Source organism: Rhinopithecus bieti, unplaced genomic scaffold, assembly GCF_001698545.2.
Source record: "Rhinopithecus bieti isolate Rb0 unplaced genomic scaffold, ASM169854v2 scaffold_7967, whole genome shotgun sequence".
Classification (NCBI taxonomy): domain Eukaryota; kingdom Metazoa; phylum Chordata; class Mammalia; order Primates; family Cercopithecidae; genus Rhinopithecus; species Rhinopithecus bieti.
In genome coordinates, this window is record NW_016806112.1 from 748,469 (window position 1) to 769,207 (window position 20,739).

Here is a 20,739-nt window from a genome sequence, read left to right on the forward strand (position 1 = left end):
GAGAGTGGCTGGCCCCTTCCTGCCTGCTGGCCAGGCTGGGGTGTGGGCAGGGCTCCTCTCGGCAGGCTTGGCCTTCCCTCTCTGGTGACTGAGTGAACCCCAGGCTGAGAGGAGGCAGGAATATCACAGTGAGTGGCAGGGGTGGGGTCTGTGTGTGCTGGGGAGGGGGGTAGGCACCAAGGGGAGGCACTCCTGGTCTGGGTTAGGGTGCCTGGGAGTGGAGTCGGGGGTCATATGTGTCAGTGTGAATGAGGCCTAGGATGAGAGGGTGGAACGGGGAGTCCCATGAAGGGCTGCATTAGGATGGCTTCCTGGGGACACGGGGTTGGAGACAGGAGGAAGGGAGGCCAAGCAGGGCTGCCGTGTCAGCAAAGTCCCATGGAGGTCACTGTATTAGGCAGGGTTCTCCAGAGAAACAGAACCAACAGGATGTGTGTGTGTGGGGGGGGGGGGGGGGGGGGGGGGGGGGGGGGGAGGAGGTGGTGTATAAAAGGTTTATTTTAAGAAATTGGCTCACACAACTATGGAGGTTAAGAAGTCCCGAGATCTACTGTCAGCAAACTGGAGGCCCAGGACGGCTGGTGTTGTAAGTTGCAGTCTGAAAGCTGGCAAGCACCAGACCCAGGACTTGCCAATGTCTCCATCCATGTCTGAAGGCAGGAAAAAAGCGACTTTCCAGCTCCAGCAGTCAGGCAGGAAACATTCCCCCTTCCTCCAGGACGAGTCCACCCTTTTCTTTAACTCAGGTTTTCACCTGATTGGATGTGACCCACTCTCACAAGGAAAGCTATCTGTCTCCCTCTGTCTACCCATTCACATGTCAGTCTCACCCAGAACAACCCACACACCCAGACCAACATTTGGCCAAATGTCTGGGCATCCGGTGGCCCAGTCAAGTTAGCACGTAATTAGCACGTTAGTGTATGCATCACAGTCACCTTGGCTCCATCCAGCAGGGGCGCTCTTGAGGCCCAGGCCCTGATTCCGCGCACCTGAGGAACCACAGCTCTTGCTGCGTTCTATTGGCCAAAGCAAGTCACAGCCGGCCTGAATGCGAAAAGGCAGGTGACTATAGCACCTCCTGGTGAGGGGAGCTGCAGCAGTCGGGCAACCCCCAAGGGATTACTTACCATTAAGTGGTAAGTAATAAAATAATTTTTAAAACATTACTTTATATTAAACAATTTATATGTGTGTGTTTAAATAGATAAAATAAAATGCAAAATTTGCATGACCTTTTAGAAACAAATGATGAATATTTCCTTGCTTGTAATAAGCCACTCTAGGCTTTGCTCCCAGATCTTTGGGGGAATAGTTTCTATTCTCTCGGGGTTAAGGGCCACTTGTGTGGAAATGTTTAACCTTAGTTCCAGTTCCTGCTCAGCCACTTCCTAGAAAAGACACTCTTCTCTCTGAACCTCACTGTTTTCATCTCTGGAATGAAATCTCTAAATTCCATTGAAGTTCACATTGTAAGATTACACAGTGACTTTGTTTCACTTACCTGGGTATCCTTCTTGCCTGCTACCATGCCTGGCACATGGCAAGTGCTCAATCCAGCACTGTTGTGTAAAATTCAGTTGAGATTTGGCTAACGTGTCTGTAGAATAAATCCCTAAAAGTGAAATTGCTACGTCAAAGGGCTTGTGCACTTTTAATTTTCTCCCACAAATGTTTTACGCATTTATATATTTTTCACACCTGTGTCAACATTGTGTGTTAACAAGGTTTTGAGGTTTGATGGTATGATTGATGAGAAAGGATATTTTGCCATAGGTTTTCATTTCTGCTACTTTGAGCTGGGCTGAACATCTTTTCATTTGCTTAAGAGCCATTTGAATTTGTGTTTTTAGAAAGCTGCCTTTTCAAGCCCCTAGCTCTTCTAGTGGGTCATTGTTTTTTATTTATTTTTAAACCTATTTGTAGGCATTCTTTATATTAAATCAGTCATTTATCAATCTGTGTGTTGCGAACACCTTCCCTATTGTGTTATTTGTCTTCTCACTCTATTTTATTCTTGCACATTAAACTTTTTTTCTCATTCGAATTTTTCTCTTTTATGACTTCTGGGTCCTGTGTCTTATTTAGAAAGCCCTCTCTTATAACAAGATTGGTTTTTTAAAATCTCTATTGTTGTAGTACTTTTTATGTTTTTAAACTTTATATTTAAACATTTGAGCTGTGTGGAATGGCTTTGATGTAAGGCCTAAGGTAGGGATCTGACAATTTTTCTTCTGGATGGTTTCCTGTTATCCCAATACCATTTATTAAATACTCCCTGTTTTCTCTTTGGTAAGAAATATCACAAAATAAAGCACCCCATTAAGAAGTGGGCAAAGGACATGAACAGACACTTCTCAAAAGAAGACATTCATGTAGCCAACAAACATATGAAAAAAAGCTCAACATTACTGATCATTATAGAAATGCAAATCAAAACCACCATGAGATACCATCTCATACCAGTTAGAATGGCGATTATTAAAAAGTCAAGAAGCAACAGATGCTGGCGAGGTTGTGGAGAAAAAGGAACGCTCTCACACTGTTGGTGGGAGTGTAAATTAGTTTAGCCATTGTGGAAAATGGTGTGTGATTCCTCAAAGATTTAGAAGCATAAATACCATCTGACCCAGCAATCCCATTACTGGGTATATACCCAAAGGAATAGAAATCATTCTATTATAAGGATACATGCACACATATGTTCATTGCAGCACTATTCATAATAGCAAAGATGTGGAATCAACCCAAATGCCCATCAGTGTTAGACTGGATAAAGAGAATGTGGTATATATACACCCTGGAATACTATGCAGCCATAAAAAGGAATGAGATCATGTCATTTGCAGGGACATAGCTGGAGCTGGAAGCTGTTATCCTCAGCAAACTAATGCAGGAACAGAAAACCAAACACTGCATGTTCTCACTTACAAGTGGGAGCTGAACAATGAGAACACATGGACAGGTGGTGAGGAACATCACATGCTGGGGCCTGTCGGAGGTGTGTGTGGCAGGGGGAGAACATCAGGAAGCCTAGTTAATGGATGCTGGGCTTAATAACTAGGTGATGGATTGATTTGTGCAGCAAACCACCACGCACACATTTACCCATATAACAAACCTGCACATCCTGCACATGTACCTAGAATTTAAAATAAAAGTTGAAAGAAAAGAAAGAAAAAAAGAGAAAATACTATTTTATCATACATTACATTCTCATTTCTTACTGGATACACTTCTGTGCTCCATTTGATCCACTGGCCAGTCTTTCTACTCTTATATCACAACCACAACATTTTAATTACTGAACTTTAGTGACTTGTCATAATAAATGGCAGAGCTAGTTCTTCTTCATTGCTCTTTTTTTTTTCCAGAATGTTGCTGGCCATTCTTGTGTATATTTGGTTTTCCAGATGAGCTTTATAATTGACTTGTCTATTTAAAAAATTCTCTTGGCATATTTATCGTGATCTTATTAGATGTCTATATTAACTTAGGAAGATTTGATCTCAACATTTTAATCTTCAAATTGAAAAAAGATCAAATCATTTGCTACTTAGAAGAAAACACCAAGAAAAACAAAACACATAAAGAAATTATAGGCAAATTTTTTCAAGCAAATGCAAAGGAAAAGAAGGCAAAAGTGGTAATATTGCTTCATCTTATATTGATCAAAGTGATCATCCATAATGAATACAAACATATTAACTTTTATGCAATTACTAATGTCATTATCTCTATATATAAAGCAAAATTCACCAGGAACATAAGGAATGAACAGAAATAATTGTTGGGGAGACTTTTAGGAGCACTATTTGATTATTTCATATACCAAGTAGACAACCACTAAAATGCAGAATTGATTTTTTAGTAGTTTAAAAAATATGACTACATTAACAGAAACACTTAATTTATACCTTAATAAAAAACCTGTATTTTAAATATTCTTAGAAAATTTATAAAAATTGTTTATGTAGCAGCTGTACTAGCCCATTCTCATGCTGCTATAAAGACGTTACCTGAGACTGGTAATTTATGAAGAAAAAAAGGTCTAATTGACTCACAGTTCCACATGGCTGGGAGGCCTCAGGATCATGGCGCCTTACAATCATGGCGGAAGGCAAAGGAAAAGCAAGTACCTTCTTCACAAGGCGGCAGAAGAGAGAGTGTGAAAGAGCAAGGAAGTGCCACACTTAAGACCATCAGCTCTCGTGAAAACTCACTCACTATCATGAGAACAGCATGGGGGAAACCACCTCCATGATCTAATCACCCCCAAGCAGGTCCCTCCCTCGACATGTGGGGATTACAATTCGAGATGAGATTCAGGTGGGGACACAGAGCCAAATCTTATTGTCAGCTAATATATTTAAAAAGCTAAAATTTCTAAGTCTCTTTCTCTGAACACAGTAAAACTAAAGGTTAACAGAATCCTCTAGAGAAACCAAAAATCCAGCTACATCGAAACAGAAAGGTCTTTGGGAAAACAAAAACAGGCAAACCTCTGACAAATCAAAAAATATCAGACAGAATATTAATATATCAAGATACGATTGAGAAATGAGATAAAACAAAAGCTAAAGAAATGATTTTTTAAAAATAACATTATAAGGGATTATTATGGGAATCTCTGTACTTATATGTTAAAATTTCAATAAAAGATAATTATCTGGGACAATATAAATTATCAAATTGACTCAAAGTTTAATTAAAAAAAAAACCTAAATGGACTAATAATATTGAAAATATTTTAAAAGTTATAAAACCTACTCCCTAAAGAAAGATTGAACTAACCATTAAGAGTATAAAAGTAAAAGTTAATAAGGCAATGCAGACAAATAGACAAATGAAATAAAATGAAGATGCCAGAAATCAATCTTCTGCATTAAAAAATATATGGTATATTACAGAGTCAGGATTGCAAATCATCAAGGAAAGAATGGATTAGAACAATTGGTTATCCACATGAAACATGCATATCCTTATCTTATACCATAAACAATTACACTATGCAGTTTGTGGATGAATTAAAGATATAAATGTGAAAAGCAAAACATTAAAACAGTTGGAAAAAAATTTAGGCAAGTAACTTTATAAACATAGAGTAGGAAAGTCTTCTTAAATAAGACCAAAAAGCACAAAGTATAAGTGAAACAATTGATAATCTTAATTATACTAAGCTTGAGACCTTCTGTTTATCTAGAGAGTAAAAAGATTTGGCACACATATTCAGAGAAGATATTTGTCTCAGTACATAGCAATAAATTAGATTTAGAATATCCTACAAAGTAAGAAGAAAAGGCAACTAACCTAATAAAAAATGGACAAAGTATATGAGTAACAAATTATTTAGAGATGAGGAAACCCAAGTGGCAAATGAACTTGTGGAAAGATGTTTAATGTCGCTAGTACTAGAAAATACAAACTAAAACAACGAGAAACCATTTCAAATATCCATCAGATTGACAAAAATTGAGAAATCTAACAGTACCAAGCATAGATGGGAATGTTGAGAAATGGAAACTCTTGTACAAGGCTGGTAAGAATAAAATAGTTATAATCACCTTGGAGAGCAATTAGAATAGCTAATAAACCTGAAGATGCTCACATCCAACTAAGCAGTTCTACTTTGAGGCACGTGCCTTAGAGTATTGTTTGGCAAACTGGTGTCATGATCCATTAAAAAGTCATGAACTCGATTTGGAGAGTAGAAGCCAGTATCAAAATAAATAGAAGAGAATGGAAATTATTAGATTGCATCACTTATAAGGATAAATATTATTTTATAAAACTTTTGCTTTAATAATACACATATGTGCCTTGCATTGTGCTGTAAAATAACTTGTGATTATTAGTTGAAGTTTTAAAATGTTTGAAAGCCACTGCCCAAAGAAATTCAGACATGATGTCTAAAGGAACATGTACAAGGGTGGCTGTTTTGTTTTGTTTTGTTTTGTGTGTGGTTTTGTTTGTTTGTTTTGAGACAGAGTCTTGCTCTGTTGCCCAGGCTGGAGTGCAGCACAGTGATCTTGGCTCACTGCATCCTTGACCTCCCGGGCTCAGGTGATCCTCCCCGCTTAGGCCCCTGAGTATTTGTAGAGATGGGGTTTCCCTATGTTTCCTAGGCTGGTCTCGAACTCCTGGACTCAAGCAATCCTCCTGCATTGGCCTCCCAAAAGTGCTGGGACTACAGGTTGAGCCACATTGCTGGGCCAAAGGTGTTTATTGAAACACTGTTGTAGTTGCAGAAAAAAAGGAGAAACAGCAAAAGCCCATCAAATAGGACATTATATGATAGTACGATTTATTCAGCAATATATACAATTTTAAAACAGGAAAACAACATTATATATTTTTACGTATATGTATCTTATGTAGCAAAAGTTTTCTAACTTGGAGGAAATAATATACTTGGGGTCCAGATCATGGTTATCTCTGGGGAGGGAGAAAGAAGGATAGGGCCGTGGAAGAATTTAGAACATTCAACTATCTGTAATGTCTTATTTTATTTTTAAATGATTTGAAAGAAGAAGAAAAAATCGAACAAATTCAAACCCCTCGGCAAAGCAAGGCAGACATTTAAAAGCTGGATACATTGGTGAGTTCTTTTAATCGTGTGAGCAAAAAATAATAATTCCTGTGGGTATAATAAATGGTTCCAGAACACAGGAAAAAGGTGCAAAGTTATCTAGTGCATCAGTCAGCTATTACCACAATACTACTACATAACAAAGCACCTCCAAACTACATGGTTTAAAATAACAATCATTTATCATTGCTCACATGCCTATAGGTCATCTGGGTATTGGCTTATCTCATATTGGCTTGGCTGGACTTGGGTCCAAGCTGAAGGTAGGATCCAGGTGTACTCCATGTTTATCTCATCTTTTGGACCAGTAAACTAGCTGATCTTCTTCTTGTAGTGATGGCAGAATTGCAGGAAAGCAATTACACGGCTCAAGCACATGTTAAGCTTCTGCTGTTAAAACATCCACTCATGTTTCATTGTCCAAAGCAAGTCACATAGCTAAGCCCAATGTCAAGGGGCAGAACATACGCTCTGCACACCATGAAGATATGACAAGGATGTGGACGTCAAATTCTACTGCAAAGGAGTAAAGATTTGGTGGCATAATTCTAACTAATTTAATCTACCTTAACTATTTCCTTTTATGAAGTTAGTAGAATCTGAAGCCAACGGTGAACAGAGATAGCACGAACATTTTTTAAAGGAAAGAAAGTTATAGATAAACCTAATTTGTAAATTAAAATGTGAAAAAATATTTTTTAATTAGTAAATTAAAATCTATTATGGTATTCAGAAAATCACCTTTTATGAGAAAGTGTAATTTATCACAGGATTTCAAGGATTTCTTGTAAGTAAGAAACCCAATAGCATAAGATATCATATCAGAAAGACCAATAACAAAAACAAGAGATAACCTCAATGAACGCGAAAAAGGCAAGGATAAAATTTAACACTCATTGCTAATCTTTAAAACCTGTTTAAAAACCAGGAAGAGGAGAATATTCATTAACATAATAAAGCGTACTTATATTAAGAGAACAATAGAATTATGGGGATACAATAGAGGCATTCTCTTGAAAATCAAGAGCAAAACAAGCATGACTACTTCTATTTTTATTCAACACTGTTTTGTTCAATGCATTAAAATACATAAACATAGATAAGAGGTCTAAGTATTTGAAGGGAAAAGATGAAATCATTATCACTTACAGATTATATAATTATATACCTAGAAAACATAAAAGTATTAACTGAAGAACTCTTAGGATAATGAGTAGTCAAATACAAGATAAATATTTGAAAATCAATAGTTTTTTATCTCCTGGCAATAACCAGTTATAAGATATAATAGGAAATAGATTCTATTTACAATTGCAATAAAACATAAAATATTTAGCAGTAATCGTTTAAAAAAAGCACAGAAATTTTATGTGAAGAATGCTCCAAATCTTTTACAGAGATATACAGGACTGAAAAAAAATGAAAACGTATTCCATGCTCAAGCATAAGAAGATGAAATATTGTGAAGATATTTATGCTTCCTAAATTAGTTAATAGGTTTAATACAGTTCCTTTCAAAGGACAAAATGGGTTGGACCAATCTGATAAAGTATTCTGAAGTTCATCAGGAGGAATAAAGTGTTGAGTTGTTGAAAAAAGAGAGGTAATGAGGGGACACTAGACCCATCCAATAATAAAACTTACTGCACAGTAATGCAGTCATTTAAAAAAGAATATTACTTTTACTGTATTTCACAGACAACTCAATAGAACATGATAAATAGCCTGGAAACAGACTTTAGCTGTAAGGACTCAAAAATAACATGTTTCATTAAAGCATAATTTCCATTAACATGTAAGTTGCATTTGGTTACATGTAACAGAAACCTGGCTGTTGGTGTTTAGGGTATTGTTTCTCTCCTGAAACAAGCTAGCCAAGGTCGAGCAGCTCAAGATGATACATCCACTCTGGGATTAGAGCTTCTTCCTTTCTCTTCCACCATGCTTGGTGAGTGCCTTCTACCTAGGACTGGAAAAATGGCTGCCCCATCTTGAGACATCCCATTCACGTTATAGACATACAAAGAAGGAGGGAAGGGAGGGAGTGAGGAAGGGAGAGAGGAAGGGAGGGAGGAGGAAGAAAGAATGGTATCTATATCTAGAAGTAGAACTACCTCCCGTTAAGTCCTCAGCAGATATGCACTTATATCTCATTGCCCAGACTTGGGTCAACTACTACCCCAACTGTAAGGGAAGCTGATATACATATATATTTTTTTATCAGTAGAAAGGGTCTCTCTCTATCGCCCAGGCTGGATTGCAGTGGTGTGATCATAGACAACTGTAGCCTTCACTCCTGGGCTCAAGAGATCCTCCCACCTCAGCCTCCAGAGTAGCTGGGACCACAGGCACCTGCCACCATGCTCAGCTAATTTTTAAATTTTCTGTAGAGACAGAGGCCTTTCTTGATACCCAGGCTGGTCTTGAACTCCTACCTCAAGTCATCCTCCTGCTTCAGCCTCCCAAAGTGCTGGGATTATAGGGCATGAGCCACCTCACCCAGTTGGAAAAACACTTTTTAAAAAATAGGTGGGCACAATCCTTCCCCAAACAAAATTAAGATTCTGTTGGTAAGAAGTGTTAATTATTCTAGGAAACCAGCAACATCTGCCAACAGAAAACATCTCAATCACTATGAGGAAGAAGGGTGGGAAGGAGCAATTATTTGACTAATGACGGTAGAGAAAGTGGCTAAAATGTTTTGGTTAAAAAACAACCTCAAGTTATATTTTTATCCATACCAAGTACGAATACGATGTCCATAGGATTTACAGAATGAAAAGTAAAGTCAGAAAACTAGAAGAATGTGTATTCTAATAAAGGGCATATTTAACTCCATCAAAGTGAGGACTTCCCAGGCAGACCAGCTGAGGAGTAAGTATCAAGGAACACACTGATAAATTTCATTTGATTCCAATAATTTAATTCTTTAAGTTAAAAATCCCATTGTCAGAATTAAAAGGCAAGTGACAAACTAAGGAAAGAATCAGAAAGGGTTACTATCCTTATTATCAATCAATCTATATCAATAAGGGATCTATATCAATAAGGGAAAAATCAAGACACCAATAAAAATTGTTGGCAAAGGAGGCAACAGTTCATGATGAGGAGACCTGGTTTGTAAAAGCATGTGAAACAGTGTGCTATTTTGAATAAATGGATTACAACTCAGAACACGCTGAGCATTTACTTTTCTAATAAAATACAATTTATGCTCCTAGCAACCTGGAAAATGCAGAACTATGTGAAGATGAACACAAAAATCATTGTGCTTCAACAACTGAGAGGTAATAGCTTTTGTTATATGTCCTTCCACTCTCTTTTTCTTTCTTTTCCTTTCTTCCTTTCTTCCTTTTCTTCCTTTTCCTTCCTTTTCCTTCTCCTTCCTTCTTTTCCTCCTTCCTTCCTTCCTTCCTTCCTTCCTTCCTTCCTTCCTTTCTCTCTCTTCCTTCCTTCCTTCCTTCCTTCCTTCCTTCCTTCCTTCCTTCCTTCCTTCCTTCCTTTCTTTTCTTTTCTTTTCTTTTCTTTTCTTTCTTTTTTGAGACGGAGTCTCACTCTGTCACCAGGCTGGAGTGCAGTGGTTCAGTCTCGGCTCACTGCAACCTTAGCCTCCCGGGTTCAAGCGATTCTCCTGCCTCAGCCTCCTGAGTAACTGGGACTACAGGCTGGGCACCACGCCCAGCTAATTTTTGTATTTTTGGTAGAGACGGGGTTTCACCGTATTGGCCAGGATGGTCTTGATCTCTTGGCCTTGTGATCTGCCCACCTTGGCCTCCCGAAGTGCTGGGATTACAGACACGAGCCGTCGCACCCGGCCTCACGAATACCTTTAATTAGTTCACTTTTCTCAATTGCCTCTCCTTCTGCAAACCTTTTTTTTTTTTTTTTTACCTCACACTTTATTGTGCTTCTGTTCGTTATTCCTCTAGAAGGGCATATTGCAGCTTCCTCAATATCAACCTTCCACTGGGGGAAACGAAGGAGGTTAGGTCTTGGGTAAGTGACTAGCAGCATTTCCCTCACGGTGCAAACCTAACACAGCTCTAACTTAACTGCGAAGCAGGCTGTGACTCGTGGAGGAGCACACGACGTTCTGTATGCACTTATTGTCACGACTACACACTTCTACTTAAACTTAGTACTTTATGGTTTTCGTCTTATAGTTTTCATTCATGATGAATGGTGCATGATAAAAGTAAAACCCTTGAGAGTTTTGCTCCTACTGGACTTACACATACAGAGGTAATAATTATACACGTTGTACAAAACAAAAAAATTCACCACCCAACAGTGCTGGAAAGTGAACAGTGTCAGCCTTTTTTTTTTTTTTTTTTCCTCCAAATGGCCAGCTAATTGTCTCAACACCACTTGTTGAATACCTTTTTTTTTCTTTGAGATGGTGTCTTGCTCAGGCTAGGGTGTAATCTCAGCTCACTGCAACCTCTGCCTCCTGGGTTCAAGCAATTCTCCTGTCTCAGTCTCCCAAGTAGCTGGGACTACAGGCGTATGCCACCACACCTGGTTTACTTTGTATTTTTAGTAGAGATGGGGTTTCACCATGTTGGCCAGGCTGGTCTGGAACTCCTGACCTCAAGTGATCCACCTGCTCCAGCCTCCCAAAGTGCTGGGATTACAGGTGTGAGCCACTGTGCCCGGCCTTTTTTTTTTTTTTTCCTCTATTTGTGTCTATTTTTAGACTCTGGTCTGTCCCATTATTTTGTGTGTTTATTTATGTAGAAGTACCTGACTACTTTAATATTGTAACTTTAAAATGCATTTTTAATAGCAGGTAGGGCAAATGTATTCATTAACTATTGGTGGATAACAAACAAGCCAAAACTTAATGGCTTAAAACCACCACCAAATTATTTTCACATAAAGATTAAAATTAACAGGCATGTTTTGTTTAATAAATTCTGAAATTACCCTTCTCTCAAACAATACAAGGACCTTAAAACACTTTAACTCAGAAAACCCTGCTTGACTTGTGTGTTATTGATACCCAATGTATTAGTCAGGGTTCTCCAGAGAGGCAGAACCAATGGGATATAATACAAGGTGGGCGGTTATTAGCAGACTTGGCTCACACAATCACAGAGATGGGGAAGTCCCACCCTCTGCAAGCTGGAGAACCAGAGAAGTGGGTAGCTTGGCTCAATCCAAGTTCAGAAGCCTCAGAATCAGGGAAGCCCATGGTGAGGCCTCCAAAGGCCCAAGAGCCCCAGGAGGTTACTGGTGCAAGTGTCAGAGCCCAAAAGCTAAAGAAACTGAAGTCTGATGTCCAAAGGCAGGAGGAAAAAAGGTGGCCTGCTATGGAAGGGAGAAAGAGCAGAGAGAGAGAGAATCCCCCTCCCTTCTGCCTGCCTGTTGGTCCCAATCCCTTTTCCCAATAATTAGATGATGCCTACCGACATTGAGGGCGAGTGTTCCTCTCTCAGTTCCCTAACTCACATGCCAATCTTCCCTGAAAACATTCATAGGCACACTCAGAAACCACGCTTTGCCAGCCATCTAGGCATCCCTCAATCCAGTAAACTGACAGCTAAAATTAACCATCGCATCCCGTATTTTCTTCTATTCTTTTGTAACCCCCAACGCTTGGTATTACAATTTTTACCATTTTATAGAATAAATATTTATTTGGATATGCTAATATAGTCACCATTTTCTCAGCTCATCATTTCTATCTACATCTCAAACTTTCCTGTTAGGGTCATTTTCCTTTGCAGGACACTTTTTTAGAAGATGTTTTAGTGAGAGTCTGTTAATATTAATTCTCTGGGTTTTTATGTGCTTGAACATGACTTTATTTTATGATTGTTCTTGAGCGATAGCTTTGTTGACCACACATTTTGAAAAAGATTCTATTGTGTTCTGGGTTTCATCATTGCTTATGAAAAGTCACCTGTCTGTCATTGTTATGTAGGTAATCTGCTTTTTTCTGTGTGGCTGCCTTTTTTTTAAATTTTATTTATTTATTTATTTATTTATTTATTTATTTATTTATTTATTTATTTAGAGACAGGTTCAGCCAGGCNGGCAGATCACCTGAGGTCAGGAGTTCGAGACCAACCTGACCAACATGTGGAAACCCCATCTCTACTAAAAACACAAAAATTAGCCACGAGTGGTGGTGGGCACCTGTAATCCCAGCTACTCAGGAGGCTGAGGCAGGAGCATCACTTGAACTCAGGAGGCGGAGGTTGCAGTGAGCCGAGATTGTGCCACTGCACTCCAGCCTGGGTGACAGAGTGAGACTCCATCTCAAAAAAAAAAAAAAAAAGAGGCAGGGTCTCGCTGTGTCACCCTCTGGCTGTGGTGCAGCTTGATGTGATCCCAGCTCACTGCAACCTTAAACTCATGGGCTCAAGCTGTTCTCCTGGTTCAGTCTCCCAAGAGACTAGAACTACAGCTGTGAACCACCATGACCAGCTGATTATTTAAATTTTTTTGTAGATATGAGGTCTCGATATGTTGCCCAGGTTGATCTCAAACTCCTGACCTTAAGCAATCCTCCTGTCTTGGCCTCCCAAAGTGCTAGGATTACAGGTGTGAGCCTCTGCACCCCGCCTTTGGCTGCTTTTTTGATTGTCACTTTGCCTTTGCTATTTTTCGGGTTTATTGCAAAATGGCTAGGTATGGATTCCTTATTTGTTATGCTCAAGATTTACTAGACTTCCTCAGTCTGAATATTCGTGTCTTTCCTCAATTCTGAAAATTGATAATATCTCTTCTAATATTATCTCCTTCACTCCCCATTCTCTTGATTATATCCTTCCTCTAGAAAAAAAAAAAAAAATGTGTTTTTAGACTCAGTATCTCTATCATTGATATGCCATAGTTTTATTTCATGTTTCCCATTTTCTTTCTGTCTGTGCTTCATCATTGGTCATTTGTTCAGCTCTGTCTCCCAGTTCATTCATTATTCTTTACTTGGACCATGTCTGATCTACATTTAATCCATACACCCAGGCTGGAGTGCAGTGGCGTGATCTCAGCTCACTGCAACCTCCTGCTCCTGGGCTCAAACGGTTCTCCCACCTCAGTCTCCCAAGTAACTGGGACTACAGGCACATTCCACCATGCCCCTCTGATTTTCTTTCTTTCTTTTTTTTTTTTTTTTTGGTATTTTTAGTAGAGACAGGGTTTCACCATGTTGGCCAGGCCGGTCTTGAACTCCTGACCTCAAGTGATCCACCCGCCTTGGCCTCCCAAAGTGCTGAGATTACAGGTGTGAGCCACCATGCCAGGCCAGACAAAACTCTTTTATATTCTGCCCTTAACAGTGCCAGTATCTACTGTCTTTGCAGGTCTGATTCTGTAGTCTTTCATTTCTGCTACAGCCCACGCATGGGTGCTTTGTTCATTTGTGTGTTTTGGGAGTTTTTATAGTAAACTCACAATCATTTATTTGCTATTTATCTAGTGGCATTCTTTGAGACTTTGGTTTAAGATGCGTTCTTTCTTTGAAACCACAGAAACCACAGAAATTTTTTCTTTGGTTTCTACTAGGTTCCTGGAGACACTGACATAACAGAAACACTTCAAGCTAATCTCTAGCTTTCTTTTGTTGTTGTTAGCGGGGTGGTGTGTGGGCTACACAGAGAGTATGAATTCTAACAATCCGTGAGATGATCTGTTTATGGTTTGGGATTCTCTAGGGAAACTTGTGTTTTTTTCACTCATCAGAACAAGGTCAAGACATCAAGTATCCCTCATGGGAGGCGATATTGTTGGTGGTGGTGTTTCTTTGCAAATGAACCCATTTCCTAAGGAATTTATCTTTCAAGGTAACAGATTTATGGGAGTTCTTGATCCAGTTTCCCTCCTTGCATGGGATCAGAGGATACTTTGAGCAACCAGGCTTCTTTTCTGGAATCGTGCCTTTCACAGTCTTGGGTATCTGTTTATTGTCTGCTCAGATGCAGACTTAAAAGCACATTTTAAAATTTCACGCAGAACTTTGAGGTGTATTATACCAGGAGGCCTTCTCAGTTTACCATAGTCCTATAAGGAGAAATCTGTCTTCATGATTCTCATGATTCTTCTGTGTCTGTATTTTCCTGATTTTCATATGTGTATTATTCCAAATAAAGCTCCAAATTTGTTTATCAAGTTCAAAAAAAAAAACCTGCTAATATTTTTATTAAGATTTCATTTAATGTATAGATTACTTAATGGGGAATTGATTTTTTATAATATTAAGCTTCCTACCTAGAGCAAGGAATGGATTTCCAATTAGTCCATTTTCTTTTTTCTTTTTTTTTTTTTTGAGATAGAGTCGTGCTCTGTCGCCCAGGCTGGAGTGCAGTGGTGCAATCTTGGCTCACTGCAAGCTCCATCTCCGGGGTTCATGCCATTGTCCTGCCTCAGCCTCCCAAGTAGCTGGGACTACAGGCACCTGCCACAAAGCTGGCTAACTTTTTTGTATTTTTAATAGAGATGGGATTTCATCGTGTTAGCTAGGATGGTCTCGATCTCCTGACCTCGTGATCTGCCTGCCTCGGCCTGCCAAAGTGCTGGGATTACAGGCGTGAGCCACCATGCCCAGCCCAATTTTTCTTATATATATCTCATAAGTTATCCCATTTTCTTTGTGTAGATTCCTCTTTTAAATATATGTACTTCTCATTTTCTTTACTTACATAATTACATATACACATAATATAAACGTATGTGTGTGTGTATATATACATATATAAAAATGTGTATACATGGAGTACATCTTTTGGCTAAAAATTGCTAAGTTTGTTTGGACTGTTATTTTCCTTTTCAAATATTTAAAACTTTATATTACAGAAAACTTTAAATATACACAAAAGTTGTCCAGATGCAGTGGTTCATGCCTGTAATCCCAGCAATTTGGGATGCTGAGGCAGGGGGATTACCTGAGGTCAGGAGTTCAAGACCAGCTTGGCCAGCATAGCAAAACCCCATCTCTACTGAAAATACAGAAAATTAGCTGGGCGTGGTGATATGCACCTGTAATCCCAGCTACTCAGGGGACTGAGGCAGGAGAATCCCTTAAACCCAGGAGGCAGAGGTTGCAGTGAGCTGCTATTGTGCCACTGCACTCCAGCCTGGATGACAGAGTGAGACTCCATCTCAAAAAATAAAAAATAAAAATAAAATGAAAATACACAAAAGTAGAGCATAATAGAGGTCACTTCCATATACTTATCACTTAATTTTGACAATTATCAATTCATATCTAGTTTGTTTCTATCCCTCCATCTTCCAAGACCCCACTGAATTATTGTGAAACAAATCTCAGCCATCAAATCATTTTATCTGAAACATTTCCATGTGTCTTTCTAAAAGTAAAGGACTCTTTTGGAACAAAAACGAAACAAAACATTGCTATACCACCACCATCACACCTAAAAAAATACTATCATTCCTTGATCTCATCAAACATCCAATTAGTGTTCGGGTTTCCTTGATTGTCTCATAAATGTTTTTTCACAGTTGATTTATTTTGACTCAAGAACGAAACAAAAATCAAGGTTCATGCATTGCATTTGGTTGACAGGTCCCCTAAGTGTCTCTTGGTCTTTAAGTTGCCCCACTTTTTGGTTTTTATAATTTATTTGTTGAAGAAACCAGTCAACTGCCCTGTAGAGTTGCTATTTTCTCCATTTTGTTGATGTGTCTTGTGAAGTCTTTTTTTTTTTAAATTTATATTATTTGTGTGTGTGTGTGTGTGTGTGTGTGTGAGTGAGATGGAGTCTTGTTCTGTTGCCCAGGCTGGAGTTCAGTGGTGGGATCTCATTTCACTGCAGCCTCCACCTTACGGGTTCAAGTGATTCTCCTGCCCCAGCCTTCCAAGTAGCTGGGATTACAGACATGCACCACCTTGCCTGGCTAATTTTTGCATTTTTAATAGAGACAGGGTTTCATCATATTGGCCACACTGGTCTTGAATTCCCGACCTCAAGTCATCTGCCTGGATTGGCCTCCCAAAGTGCTGGGATTACAGGTATGAGCCACCATGCCCCGATCTCTTGTGAAGTCTTTTAACATGTTTCAATGTCCCTTCTGTAAACTCACGATTGGTTTTAGAGGCTTCATCAAATTCAGGTTCAGTGTTTTTGTTCAAATTCTTCAGAGGTGGTGGTATGCGCTTCCACCAGCAGTGCTGAAAGATCTGTTTTTCTGTTCTTGGGGCGTTAAGGTTGACCAGAGAGCTCCAGTCATCCATCTCATCATTCATTAACACTGCCCCATCAGCCTGACTTTGATGATCATCGGGGCCTTGGTTCCAGAGGTCTATTTCAGGCTCTGTCTCAGCAGGTTCAAGGTTTTGCCTGTTTGCTGTTTCATCCAATCTTCCACCTTTCTCTGCTCTGTTCTGAATGGGGACTGGGGAGCTGACCCGGAGAGGTAGCATTTCCCAGCTTCCTTTGTCAGCTGGATCCCAGCTAGGTAAACCCAATAGAAGGCACCGGCAGGGACTAGAGAGCTGCAAGAAGGAAAAGGCCTGGGTGGCGCTTCTCTCTCCCTCCCTTTTCAGGAGCCTCTCCATCACCAGCTGCGCATCTTCCCTGGCTCCAGCTGCCTCCCGGTGACCTCTGCCTTTGGTCCCTGGCAACACATCTTCTCTTTCTCTTTCCTGCGGTGGCAGCTTCTTGCTGTTGCCAATGTCTGGGTCACCTCACTATCCTGTCTAGCTTCTCGGCATTCCTATCACAGGCGTGACCAATTTCCATATTAAATTACCTCTGTCTGACATATCTGGAGCAATTTCTTTTTTCCTCCTGGACCTTGAGAAGTATTATGTTGGTACTGCTTTCAAAAAATAAAAAAAAGAAGAAGAAGAAGAAAAAAAGAAAAGGAAAGTTCTTATTTCTCTGTGTTCCAAAGGAATTTAAAAGTATTAACAAGACCTGGTCTTAGCGGGTTTGAATGAATTCACTTTAAAACTGGACCTCACGTTTTTTGGTGGGAAGTTAGAAAAATTTCTCAATTTCTCCTATGCTTGTTGATCTACATAGGTTTTAGGTTATTTTAAAGAAGAAAACAGATGAACAAATATCAGATCATTCTTTAAAAGCTGTAGATATAGATAACGTATTTTTAAAGTAATAATAACAAACACATAGAGAATGTATTTTATCTTGTTTTGTTTCTGAAATAAGGTCTTGCTCTGTTGCCCAGGATGGAGTACAGTGGCATGATCGTGGCTCCCTGCCACCTTGATCTCCTGGGCTCAAGCAATCCTCCCACCTCAGCCTCCCAAGTAGCTGGGACTACAGGTTGCATGCCACCACACACAGCTAATTTTTTCTAAATTTATTTTTTGTGAAGACCGTGTTTCACTATGTTGCCCAGGCTGGTCTTGAACTCCTGGGCTCAAGCAATCCTCTTGCCTCGGTCTCCCAAAGTGCTAGGATTAGAGAGGTGAGCCACTGCACTTGGCTTGTTTTCTTTTTAATGATAGATTTGGATACCTTCAGATTTGGGTCAAGCCCGAAGCATCTTTCATAGTGATTAGAGGATTTATCTCAAGATTAAAAACTGGCAGAAGAGGCTCATACAAACACTCAGGAGTTGACTAAGCTAAGTTACGGTCATCTGCGGAATTGAAGATGTGAGTTGTGCCGGCTTTGAGACTATTGGGAGACAGCTCTCTTAACCTGAAAGATCCCTGACCTCTGCCCTCCCAAACATTTCCTCCCACCCTTCCAACTGTTAAATATATTTCTAGAATTCCAGCAGTGATTGTTAAGAGAATCATTACTACTTCCTGCTTCACTTATTTATTTATTTACTTATTGTTAGACGGAGTCTCGCTCTGTCACCCAGGCTGGAGTGCGGTTGCACAATCTCCACTCGCTGCACCCTCCACCTCCCAGGTTCAAGCGATTCTCCTGCCTCAGCCTCTTGAGTAGCTGGGATTACACACCTGTGCCATGACACCTGGCTAATTTTTTTGTCTTTTTAGTACAGATGGGGTTTCATCATGTTGGCCAGGCTGGTCTCGAACTCCTGACCTCAGGTGCTCGGCCTGCCTCGGCCTCCCAAAGTGCTGGGCTTCTATGCATGAGCCACCGCACCTGGCCTCTGCTTCACATTTTTACATGCATAAACCATTATGCTCATCTTGACCAATACACAATCTCCTTTTAGATCACGAATTTATTCATAAAGTCATTAAATACGTTTCTGCAAAGGCGGTGCCAGGTAGTGTTCTGGACACCAGGGCTATAGTGACAACCACAAGGGACCCTGCCCCTGCCTTGCAGAACTTACCTACCATCTCACAGGGAAGAGACTTGGCCTTGCAGTTTTTGGTAAGTGCTTAGAAGTCAAAGTTTTGGGTGTTTGGATGGGGAGTTGGTCAAGGAAGGCTTCCCCAAGGAGGCAACTGAAGACTTTATGCTGAGACTGAAAGGATAAGTGGGAGCTGACCAAGCTGGGTTACAAATATGGAACTTATTTCATGCTGAGAAAAGAATTTGGGGTGGAAGTGAGTGCTTGACCCTGGTTTTCTCTCTTCAAGCTCTCTGTACTAAAAGCATTTTAGAAAATGAAAAACATTTCCATAAGTGGAAAGATGAAGGAAGGAAAGAAGGATGAAAAGAAAGAAAGAAAAGGAAGGAAGGAAGGAAGGAAGGAAGGAAGGAAGGAAGGAAGGAAGGAAGGAAGGAAGGGAGGGAGGACGGAAGGGAGGACGGAAGGAAGAATGAGAGACAGAAACACAAAACCAACATCTTTCCTTCCCTAGTTGATGCCGTTCTTGCCACTGGAGTTAACTGTGTGCCTTTGACTGGGTCTCCAGATCCCCAAGCCTCAGTTTCCTCCTTCAGATAAGAAGTTGATGTTAGCACTCTGTGGGCCTGCCATGAGCATGGAACTGAGAACGGGTCACGGAGTATTTTTTAATGGCTGTTTACATTTGTTAACCCAGTTTCCATGAAGAACTGCTTGGGAGCTGCAGTCAGAGGGTTAGTGACCTAAGGCTCCCTGAGGCCAGAATTTCAGGGACCCAGGCACAAGAGGGAGACTGGCACCCTGGGCTCCCCATCCACCCCACCCCACCCCCAGCATTTGCAAGCTTTCTCCGCTCCTGTATATGAATGAGGTGATCTTTCAGCTGCCCTTTGTCTTGGAAAAAAATTAATTCTCATTTGCATTACCTCGTCTAAATGTCACCCACCGATATTTTGTTAGACATTAGCGGCGCTGGCAGGGAGGGCCGCGGGGTAATTGTGTTCTGCCTGGTGCTGGGATTTACATAATTTCAGACAGCAATTAAAGAATCCTGGGGAATTTTTTTTTTCTCTCTTCCAACCTCTCCTACAAAGAAAGTGTTCGTTTACATTAAGCGCTCAGCTCCTCGCTGTTCATTTGCATAAAATTAAAGGTTTTTGTGTTCCGGAACAGCAGGGTAACATTTAAAATTCCGTTTTAAAAAGCTCACCTTACAATAATAAAATGTTAATATCATTTCATAGGCAATGCAAGGTTGCCAGATGCCTTTCACTTCCAACTTGTATCCATTGCTAACTGCTTTTCCCTCTTTCTCTCTCTCCTCATCCCTCTTTCCTTCGCCCTTTGTCTTCATCCATCTCTATTCTTCCAACCACATCTCCTCCTTAGCCTCACCCTGTGTTCTTATGTCCTTGTTTTCTCTGTTTCTCATTCTCCCTTACTCTCTTTTTTTCAGATGGAATCCAAAGATCCTCGATCCCCACCAGCCAGAGACCATGAAACAAAGTCAAGTTTCCATGATTGTCCATGAATAATGACTCTAAGCTCCCAACTGCCAGGTCCCAGGAGTCCTGTTTCTACACAGTCCCCACATCACTCCTCACCCAGCCTATCCCATATGTCCATATCCCATATGTCCTTTCCCCAATTCTCGTTACTCTCACTTCCCCCGTGAAGCCCATATGCTGCCCCCATCACCATGGATATCCATGATGCCTCTGGAAAGTCACTCCCCAGCCATTGCTGCAGCTCCCCAAGGTGGCCTGGTCCCCAGGGTTCCTTCCATTTATTCATTCACTCCTTCATTCTCTCTCGTGTCAAACAGCATTGAGATAATCATATTAGAAGATCCTGACAGCAAAGTTCCCTGACTAGAATCCCTCTCTCCTCTAGCTGCCCAGTCCTGGGGCTGAGTCCAGGCCAACCAGGCAGGCTCC

General features: G+C 40.3%; 1 long non-coding RNA gene across 1 annotated transcript; it reads left to right on the forward strand.

Annotated features, from left to right (window-relative positions):
• Positions 1 to 971: 971 nt before the first annotated feature.
• Positions 972 to 20,343, forward strand: LOC108531396 (uncharacterized). Its single transcript, XR_001886152.1, has 3 exons — positions 972 to 1,139; positions 9,811 to 9,876; positions 20,259 to 20,343. It is a non-coding gene; the product is annotated as an uncharacterized LOC108531396 (long non-coding RNA).
• The last annotated feature ends 396 nt before the right edge of the window (positions 20,344 to 20,739 follow it).